The sequence below is a fragment of the Schistocerca gregaria genome, chromosome X, assembly GCF_023897955.1.
Source record: "Schistocerca gregaria isolate iqSchGreg1 chromosome X, iqSchGreg1.2, whole genome shotgun sequence".
NCBI lineage: Eukaryota > Metazoa > Arthropoda > Insecta > Orthoptera > Acrididae > Schistocerca > Schistocerca gregaria.
Window position 1 is genome coordinate 89,632,379 of NC_064931.1, and position 11,556 is coordinate 89,643,934.

Genomic DNA, 11,556 nt, shown 5'->3' on the forward strand with positions numbered 1-11,556 from the left:
CGATAAATCAGTCTAATCTTAAAGCCGTAAATTCAACTAACTACCTAGGTGTTGTAATTACGAACAACTTAAATCGGAAGGAACACACAGAAAATGTTGTGGGGAAGGCTAACAGAAGACTGCGTTTTATTGGCAGGACACTTAGAAAATGTAGCAGATCTACTAAGGGGACTGCCTACACTACGCTTGTCCGTCCACTTTTAGAATACTGTTGCACGGTGTGGGATCCTTGCCAGATAGGACTGACGGAGTACATCGAAAAAGTTCAAAGAAAGGCAGCACGTTTTGTATTATCGTGAAATATGGGAGAGAGTGCCACAGAAATGATACAGGATTTGGGATGGACATCATTAAAATGAAGGCGTTTTTCGTTGCGACGGAATCTTCTCACGAAATTCCAATCACCAACTTTCTACTCCGAATGCGAAAATATTTTGTTGACACCGACCTACACAGGGAGGAACGATCACCACGATAAAATAAGGGAAATCAGAGCTCATATGGGAAGATATAGGTGTTTATTCTTCCCGCGCGCTATACAAGATTGAAATAATAGAGAATTGTGAAGGTGGTTCGATGAACCCTCTGCCAGGCACTTAAATGTGATTTGCAGAGTATCCATGTAGATGTAGATGTACAAGTCAGTACCGGCTCGTAACCAATTATCTGGCAAACTGCTAATTTATGAACGCATATTTACTGTCATTGTTATGATTCACCCTTCACCACTGATTTTAAAGAATCTATTTCGTTGTGTACCTTAGAAATTTTTCTCTGCGGGATTGTGAGAGACATACAGAGATTGCCGTTTGCCGGTACAAGACATTCCTAGTGTAGTGTAGTAGGTATGACGTTGATGGAGGGATTCCGCTGTAAACTGTAACGCGCCTGCATGTCGGCGTAATAGAGCGCAAGACGTGGACAGATCCAGCTATCAGGCTGTGCCCTAATCCGCTTACTGAGCGTGATTGATCGGCGAAGAGACGCCCACAATGGCTGCTGACACTGACCGATGGCTGACGCGCCGCCGTCAATGGATTTAATTACCCACGGCAGCAGTAAGTCGCCAGCCATTACTGTAATGTCCCCCGTCACACATTCAAATGCAAGTGTGAATGCATAATTCCGAGGAGAGTTACTTCAGTAATTTGCCGTTTGTCCATAGTAAGTCTGTCTGGCCGTCTTTGACACTGGTTAGACACGGTATAACAATCGCAACAGATTTCACAGGAAATCTGAATCCATAATAACCATATTTTGACGAATATATTTGTTTCTACTTCCAACAGAAATAACACTTCGTTATGCATTCGCAATCGAGGAGACAATTCTCATACTCGATAAGGTTGTTTTTGGGGGGGTAACAGTGTTGCTTCCTCTCCCCCTCTCCACCGCCCCTTCCTCCCAACCACGCAAATATAACTTGCTGTGACCTTTCTTTTAATGAGAAATAATACTTAATATTTTAAAACTTATAACCATATTTTATTACTATTGTATTAAACATTTTATATGTAAATTGGTTTACTTCACTACTTAATTCATCGTTCAGTATAAATTCCAAAACATTTAAATTTATATAAATACATCATCTGAAAAGCATTTATCTGAAAATCTGGTAAGTATGTGTCCTGCAATTGTTTTAAGAACTATAATAGCAGCCAACTTTCACAACTTCGACAAATTCATGATTTACAGCACATAATATCGAAATGTGCAGTCGGCAATATCAGTACTTCGTTCAGCTGTAATGCTTTCAACACACGCTTATACACAGCGGCTGTGCGGGCATATAAACGGGAGGAATGTTGTATCTTTCTGTCGTTTCCATCTGCGTTCGGGAAAGTCAATCTTTATGTTATTTCTTATTATTTTGGCGTTTCCCACCCGGCGTTACCTTTCCTCAACTTCTAGTGGTTTACCGCTTCCTCCTGTGGACTCACAAATTATGTCAAACTTGTTATTAGTAGCAGTGTGTGAATGGTAACCTTTTCCTGGCTGGAATTTCTTACTATTTTTGAGACTCAAAGGTCTCACCATACTGTACTCTCCGAAAGATAACTGAAAAATTCTGGGGGATTATTATTACAACAGTACGCATTTTAGTAAAATGTTTGGGGTTGAGGGGTCATGGCTCCTATCCTACGGATCCGCGTCTGCTCACGGAAAATGGGAACATTTATTGGCAAAAAAAATTCTGCTGCATTGTTTTCAGCGCATTCGGGTGCATAAAGGCTTACCAAAAATTTGAAATATTTAGTTTATCGGGTACAAGTAACATTAAATGTAATGCTCGTATATCTCTCGAGACGTAAATTGGATAGAAAACAACTATTTTAATCGCTGGGACTGATTTCTTTTAACTGTAACAGAAGGATGTGAGGTAGTAGGTAATGCGCTCTATTCGTGTTCAGGAGCAGCATCGTTACTGAATTTTGCGTTGTTTTCTGAAGCAATTTCATGTGATTATTGGTGGTGCCCACAGTCGCTTCCTTTCCCCTCGCCTAATCTGCACTTGTCCCGTGCATTTAGAAACTACGATGTCATCGAGTCCATCCTTTCTTTCCCGTCACTACCACCTGTATTAATCACCGTCTCACTGCCCTTTTACTAATTCCCAGGACATGTACTTCTTCGGTAGGTGACAGTCACCTTCTTCGTGAACAGCTTTCTTCTGTATAAATTGATGGAAAATCTAGAAGAACTGTGCTCACAGCATAGACGCGGCAAGGTCGCGTAAAGGTTAAGATAATGGACTCTTAATTAGCGCTTCAACCTCACTTCTGCTCGTCCTTATTTACTTTTTAGAAGACTTTCTTGAACCAGTAAAGGCGAAGTCATGACAGCTGTGGCTGATTTCCTCCCAAATCTTCCGTGAATAGTATACTGGTCTCCGCGATTGCGAATTAAGTGTCTTATTGAATTTGCCGGTTTGCTGGGTGGCGCGAACTGATTTTCAGTTCAGTTTGTGTTCCATAACACTTCAGTCCTTACGTGGCTTACAAGTTAAATACATAATCCAATAAAGTTCAACCCTGCAAATGAATGTAGTTGATATCTGAGGCTAATATTCCTACTAAGAACGGCAGCCACCCTTGAGTGATCTAGCACCGACGTCAACCTTACGCTTTCACTACAAGTCTACTGCAAAAATTTTACGCTCACTTAGAATATGACTTCGGTAACGGCCTTGCCGCAGTGGATACACCGGTTCCCATGAGATCACCGAAGTTAAGCGCTGTCGGGCGTGGCGGGCACCTGGGTGGGTGACCATCCAGGCCGCCACGGGCTGTTGCCATTTTTCGGGGTTCAATCAGCCTCGTGATGCCAACTGAGAAGCTACTCGACCGAATAGTAGCAGCTCCGGTTAAAGAAAACCATCATAACGACCGGGAGAGCGGTGTGCTGGCCACGTGCCCCTCCTGTCCACATCCTCAACTGAGGATGACACTGCGGTCGGATGGTCCCAATGGGTCACTTGTGGCCTGAAGACGGGGTGCTAGAATATGACTTCAAGCTTCACAGCTGAAACATTAATAAAGTACGACAACAGCTACAACCAACTTCAAAGATTCATTTAGAACGTTAGGGAGATTATAAAATTCATACCTTAAAGAAAACGACATCGAGGGGAAAAAACACAACAAGGAGTTGTTTGCATAAACGAAAGTATGTTGTCATGTTTCTACATCTGAAACGTGATGTCTATTCAAATTTCGCTCCAGTCGCGTCAGAGTGGCGTTAGTAGCGAGGAGAGTTGATGTTGGTCAAGAATACCTTTAAGGCGACAAAGACGCCATTATTAACATCTCACTAAGTTTGAACCATGTCGTGTGATAGGGCTACGAGAAGCTGGGTATTCCTTCTGCTATATAGCATAAAGACTTTTGTGGTTGGCAGGAGAGCCAACACCGTGTTATTAGAGGAAGCCGAAGGGCACGCGTTTTAGCTCACGCAGGCTGGCGTGAGGTCTGGAACAGGACAAGGAAATTACAATTTAGAAAAACGGACGTAGCTGGTGGAATACTTAACTTTAATCCATTAATGACGAACGTCGCTCTTGACGGTACATGATTCACAATATCAATATTAACTGAATATGGCGCCCTGCTACGTCGTAGCAAATGACGTAGCGGAAGGCTATGCTAATTAATCGTCTCGGCAAATGAGAGCGTTTTTAGTCAGTGAACCATCGGTAGCAAAGTCAGCTGTACAACTGGGGCGAGTGCTAGGAAGTCTCTCTAGACCTGCCGTGTGGCGGCGCTATGTCTGCAATCATTGATAGTGGCGACACTCGGGTCCGACGTATACTACCGGACCGCGGCCGATTTAAAGGCTACCACCTAGCAAGTGTGGTGTCTGGTGGTGACACCACAAAGACTGTGTAGGATGTAGACACTTTACATGATTACTGCCAATGGTGTTCACGAGAATGTACGGTCGCAAGAAGACCGGGCTCAAGAAGCTCACGTGGCATTACCGAGAGCGAAGAGCATCGTTTTGGGTGTATGGCTCTGGCACATCATATTGCATCTGCAGCAATAATGTGGCCAGCAGTTGGCACCATAATGAAACAACGAACTGTTACATATCGGTTACTTCAAAGAACAGCCGCGGGCAAGACGCCCTGTAGTGTGCAATACACTTACCCCAAACCATCTCCATTTGCGAGTTCAGTGGTCTTCAGCGAGAGCTCAGTGGAGGGCAACGTGGAGGTCTGTTGTGATTGCTGATGAAATCTGCTTTCGTCTCAGTGCGAGTCATGGCCGTGTATTGGTTAGGAAGTGGCCAGCCGAGCGTCTGCAACCAACCTGTTTGCGCACTAGACACCTTGAGTTATGGTCTGCGATTTCGTATGACAGCAGAAACACTCTCGTGGTTATCCCACGCACCCAGACTACAAATCTGTTCGTCAGTCTGATGATTCGATCTGTTGTGCTGTTATTCATGAACGGCATTCAAAATGGTTCAAATGGCTCTGAGCACTATGGGACTCAACTGCTGTGGTCATTAGTCCCCTAGAACTTAGAACTACTTAAACCTAACTAACCTAAGGACATCACACACATCCATGCCCGAGGCAGGATTCGAACCTGCGACCGTAGCAGTCGCACGGTTCCGGACTGCGCGCCTAGAACCGCGAGACCACCGCGGCCGGCAACAGCATTCCAGGGGATGTTTTCCAACAGGGCAACGCTTGCCCACATACCGCTATTGTAACCCAATATGTTCTACAGGGTGTTGAAGTGTTGCCTTGGTCTGCTCGATCACAAGATCTGTCTCCAATCGAGCACATATGGGACACCATAGGACGACAGTTCCAGCTTCACCCACTAACAGCATTAACTGTTCCTGTATTGACTGACGAAGTGCAACAGACACGGAACTATCCTACATACTGACAACCGGCACCTGTACAACACAATGCATGCTCGTTTGCATGCTTGCATTCAACATTCTGGCGGTTACACCGGTTATTAATGTACCAGCATTTCACATTTCCAATGGCTTATCTCACTCCTTTGATCTAGCAACGTTACCTACACAACTGTACTCCCGAAGTTTCATTAGTCTACATTAATTACTTTTCAGTGTTGCAATTGTTTTCGTCAGTTTACATTCAATATATTTATATAAATAGCGAAATAAAGTTCGTAAGGTTTCCCAGGAGTAAGACATTCCCACCGTTTTAATTAATTAAGAAGAGTGAATATCTTCGGCGGTCTTGAAGTTGTGATCTTGAACCGCTGTAAACTCTTGATAAACATGTCGGTGTCCGTTACGAAGAATATATTGATAACGTGTAAAAATCGTTTCGAATACATTGTGAAACTTGTTTTAGTGTCTCTCCATTCGGAAATATTAATAAACCGTGCTGTATGTAAATGCGTTGTCTTTATCAAACTATCAGGTTTACTCTGCGGACAGCGTTAACTGCTTTTTCTTTTCATTTTAATTCCCAAACTTTTATCATTATGCGGCAAAAAATTTACCGGTCGATGGTGTTGACATTGAATGTTGTTATCTTGTATGTTTTCTCAGTATACAGGGGTACTCCAGCAATTAAGTTATATACGCTCTTTTCTTATATGATACTTATTTCTGCTAGTGAGGAATAAATGACGGGCTGAAAGTAAATGAAATTCGCTCTGAACACTATGGGACTTAACTTCTGACGTCATCAGTCCCCTAGAACTTAGAACTACTTAAACGTAACTAACCAAAGGACATCACACACATCCATGTCCGATGCAGGATTCGAACCTGCGACCGTAGCAGTCGCGCGGTTCCGGACTGAAGCGCCTAGAACCGCTCGGCCACAGCAGCCAGCTCAGTGGATCTTCCAGCAGAAGTTCAGCGCGAGGATTTCACCGTGGAATATATGATTTTTGGTGTGTTTTTGGCACTAATAAAAACGTTGCTTGCGACTACCAAAGAAAACAATGACGCCGCGGAATCACAGTAATATCCATTATGACGGCACAGTGACATTCTGGTACGCATCGCTTAACATGCATCGCTTAACCATTTATATTTTACTTAATACTTTTTGTCAGGCGGAGTGTTCGTTACCATCAAACCGGTATAAATGCTGGCAGAAATATCGAATGTGCTTGCTCACCTGTGAAGTTATTTTGCCTGACGCACGTTTAATTCAGTTGCCTCGCCAGCTTTTCAACAAAAAACCATTGAAATAATTGTAAGTTATTGCAGAAATAATTTAATACTGGTGGAACAAAACCCTATCTTCTGTTACAGTATAATAGCTCCATTTTTTATGTACATATTTCGTTAAAGGAGAATAAATAAAAGTACCAAAAGCTGTTCTACAGCTTCATGAAACAATAATAAATTATTGAGCCACTGATTTCAGGTAAAAGGTATTCAACAGAGGTACAGGACATGCAGGAATTTTTGTAAATCAGAGGATAGCATCTTATAACTTACTTCTATTATTTTGTTTATGATGCATGCATTTTTAGTTTGTCAGTGTATAACACGATAAAACTCTTTTTGATGACAGTTTGAGCTGGACGTCACAGCGTTCTTCTCCTAGAGTAAGACCTGAAGTTATTCCAGAGTTTCCTCCATAATAGACTGAGGAACATTCTGATTTTGTCGTGCATTACCGTGCATTGTGTCGTGCATTATATAGCTACCAGCCACTGTGTAGGTTTCCAAATTTATTTTATTTGTCACTGGTCTGTGATAATTTTACGTCAGTGTACGGAATATGTTCATTTAATTTCACATTAAAAGAAAATAGAAATTCACTGATATTTCCTCTCATTACTCGCGTCGTCTTCCTTCTTCAAAAGGTGGCAAAGAGATTCTACAAGGTTACGCACTTTGACACATACAATACACTTCAAGATACGTAACATAAACATACAGCGGCGAATGGGGTGTGGAATATACAAATAACTTTTACACTTTTGATATAAGATTTATTTATAGATATATCATGTTCATTTTGTATATTACAATCTATACGTTGAAGAATTATCTTACACTAAAAAGCACACGAGAAATACACGTTACATTTTAAAGACGCTAAAGCTTACATAAATCTAGAACGATTATTGTGACAAATATTTACAGATATGTTTCTAAACTTTATCATACACACAGTTCGATACAGGTGTATTAAAAATTACGTTGGTCATTTTGTCTCTGTATTTGAGCAAACAAATAATTATATTCAAGTGAAGTACTCTTTTAAATCTCTCAAAGTATTAGTGAAGTATAGAGATACTGTATAAGCTTAATAGGACAGAGTGACTTTTTGAAAAATACATTCGCACAATTGCAAAATGTTTTGGCATTAGCTGTATTGGGTATAGTTATACTAACCATCAGTGATATATGAAAATTTGCACCAGACTGGGACTCAAACCTGGATTTCCGCTTACCACGAGTAGTCGCCTTAACCACTTTGACTCGCGCACCACCGCAAACTTTCGTATGTCATGCTGTCTATTTCCTTATGTCATAGTCTAATCTGTTCATCCGTTAGTTTGGGCCGGTCCAGGAGCCGTGCACGGATAGCCCATTGGATAAGGCGACCGTCCGCGATAAGTGAGAAATCGGAGTTCGATATCCGTCCAACACAAACTTTCATATGTCACCGATAAGTAGCATAGCTAACCCAGTACAGATAATGTTAAATCATTTCACAGTTCAGCGAACATATTTAGAAAAATGTTTCGACAGCTGTAGGATCGTCAAGTAAAATACGTAAGGTGAAATTTCTGTGGTCTAATGTGTGCTTGCGTGCAAGTGTGTGTGTGTGTGTGTGTGTGTGTGTGTGTGTGTGTGTGTGTGTGTGTGTGTACTTGTGTGTGTGTGTGTGTGTGTGTTTGTGTTTGTGAGGGAAAGAGAGAGAGAGACAGAGAGAGAGAGAGAGAGAGAGCGAGAGAGAGAGAGAGATCCCTTAGAGCAAAACATCATGAAGCGCTTACTCATCAGCTCAGTTTGTTCATTAAGCGTACAGCGTTAGAATGCTCTGTTATAACTTACGCGTAGTTTGCAATTTCTTCGAGTAGAGTCACTTTTCAGAACTAAATTTTCACTTTGCAGCGGAGTGTGCATTGATACGAAACTTCCTGTCAGATCAAAACTGTGTGCCGCACCGAAGCTCAAACTCTATACGAAGTTTCAACGTCTACATGCAATAAGCACTCGAAGACGGCAGATGGCAACACTAACAGGGGGTTGTATGTAAATCGTCTCCAGGTGGGGGGTTCGTTGCGGGGTACGCAGTTAACACGGTATGCATTGTCGTGATGCGGATACGCAGCGATTTGTCTGACGTCCAAACGGGCATGCTCATTGCCTTTCAGTTCAAGAGTGGAAGCATTTCCGAAGTGGCAAAGTTTGTACATTGTTCGCAAGTCGCCGTGGTTAAAGTACACTGATGAGCAAAAATATTATGATCACCCGCTTATAACTTGTTTGAGTGTCTTTGGAACTAAGTACATCACTGATTCTGTGCACTAGGGATCCGACAGTTTACTGATAGGTTTGTGTAGGTATGTGACATGTCTACGCACAGGTCATGTAATTAGCGTAAATAACGGGCCACAGAATTTCTTACGCGAAGGTGGCGCCCGATACCGACACAGATGGACTCCACATGGTATACATCAGGTGAATTTGGTCACAAGACATCAACGTGAGTTCACTATAATGCTCCTCAAACCACTGCAGCACTGTTCTGGCTCCGAGACATGGACAGCTATACTGCTGAAAGATGACATCGCCGTCAGGGAAGACATCAAGCATGAAGGGATACAATCGTGTCTTCGATTAATACTACAGGACCCATGCCAGAGCAGGAGAATGTCTCCCACAGCATAATACAGCTCCCACCATCCTGCATCTGTGGCACTCTCCAAAGTTTCGAGCCACCGTTCACCCCAACGACGGCGTTTGTGGAGATGACCATCGACCTAGTGTAGTTAAAATACGAAGAGCCGGCATGTTTCCATCGATCGGCGCTAGAATCCCGATTGTCCGGTGCCCATTGCAGTCGTAATTGATGATGTCGTTGGGTCAACATGTGATCTGCTGCGGAGCTTCATGTTCGTATGTACGATGAACGGTGTGCTCCGAAACACTTCTGCTTGCACCAGCATTGTGCACTTTCGGCAGAGATGCTACAGATCACCATATACCGTACTTTACGGAGCAGACAAGCCTCCGAACCCGACGTTATGTGAAGAGTCGTGGACGTCCAACCATTTAGTGCCTAGTGGTAGTTTCACTGTACTTCCACCTTTTTCCGTAGATACTCAGGACAGTAGCAGGTGAGAATTCGACCAGCTTTGCCGTTTTTGAGATACTCGTTGTCAGGCTCTGTGTAATAATAATCTGCCCTTTGTCAAAGTCGCTTATCTCAATGGATTTTCCCATTTGCAGCCCATCTCTTCGCTGGGCGGATCCCCCGTCTGTGTCTGCTTGGCTAGCATACTTCTGTTGTTGTGTCACATGTCCTCAACGCCACCAGGCGACATCCAACGCCGCGGTGGGCAGTGATCACTATGTTTTAACTTATCAGCTTATCTCAAAATGGCGCTATCCAATACCAGCTGCAGGACAACTACAGTGCACTACGGGCCATAGTGCGATGAATGGAGAGATGTGTAAGGGGTGATGGACGTGCAGCCTAGGCCAACTGACCGTCCAGATGAAACAAGGGGGCAACCAGTAGTGTCTCCTCAACGACTGTTCAGCGAACGTTGCTGCTTATGGGACTTTGCAGCAGGCGCCTGGTTCATGCGCCCATACCGACTGCTGTTCATCGGCGACGAAGGCTGGAATTTGCACGTCAATACCGGAAAGGTTCATTGGGGGTACAAGTGAACTTTTCAGATGAATCACGTTTCAGCTCCGTGGAACAGAGGATCGTTGGCGTGACGGCGTGAATGCACATTCTGTAACAATCTTCGGAAAGGTCCATGTTTTCTTGGCATTTCCTGGGTGATCTCATCATTCTGGAAGGCAATGGATCACCAGTATGCATCAATCAGTGGATCTCACGCACACCTCTACACACAGTTTGTTCTTCCAAGGCACTATGACATCTACCTCCAGGACAATGTAACGTGACACACAGCTTGGAGTGTATGTGCGTAGGTTGAAGAGCACAAGAATGACGCACTACCCTGGCCACTTAACTCCCCGTATTTAAACATATTTGAGAATATGTAGGACCACCTCAAGCGGACTGTATGGGCCGCGGATCCACAACGGAGAAACCTAGAGCAGCTGGCCACGTCACTGGAGTCCACATCCTTGTCGGCACGTTCCACAACCTCTCGAACTCTCTTCCTGCACGTCTCGCAGCGGTCTGTTATTCAGGCTTTTAACAGGTGGTCACATTAATGTGACTGAACACTGTGACTATGTACTGCGTTTGCCGCTAGCGGCAGATTTCATGAAACCTCATGCAATAAAATGAGGACTAGAGAATTAACTGAAGTCAGTAACTCCTCTTCATTTTATTTTCCTGTCAGTTATTAATCTTGCTTATACACCTTAAATTTGTGAGACCTTAGTTTCCCCCCCGCGTATACAATGCTCAAATAACTCACTGGAATGCAGCCGCCGGCCGGGGTGGCCGTGCGGTTTTAGGCGCTACAGTCGGGAACCGCGGGACCGCTACGGTCGCAGGTTCGAATCCTGCCTCGGGCATGGATATGTGTGATGTCCTTAGGTTAGTTAGGTTTAAGTAGTTCTAAGTTCTAGGGGACTGATGACCTCAGAAGTTAAGTCCCATAGTGCTCAGAGCCATTTGAACCACTTTGAATGCAGCCGGGTGACGTCATCGACAACCACCGATGTTTCGACAGGACCACACTCCATCATTTTCAAGGCAAAACTTCGCCTTTGAGTTTGCTTCGAAAATGGTGGGGTGTGCTCCTGTCGAAACATCGGTGGTTGTCGACGACGTCATCCAGCTGCATTCTCGTAACTTATTTGTACCTTAATTTTTTTTTTCATCCAGTGTTATTGATGGAAATTACTGTAGCAAAAAAATTCTCAGGCAGAGCA

At 43.6% G+C, this 11,556-nt stretch overlaps 1 pseudogene; it reads left to right on the plus strand.

Annotated features, from left to right (window-relative positions):
* The first annotated feature begins 3,180 nt into the window (after positions 1 to 3,180).
* Positions 3,181 to 3,298, plus strand: LOC126299713 (5S ribosomal RNA; annotated as a pseudogene).
* The last annotated feature ends 8,258 nt before the right edge of the window (positions 3,299 to 11,556 follow it).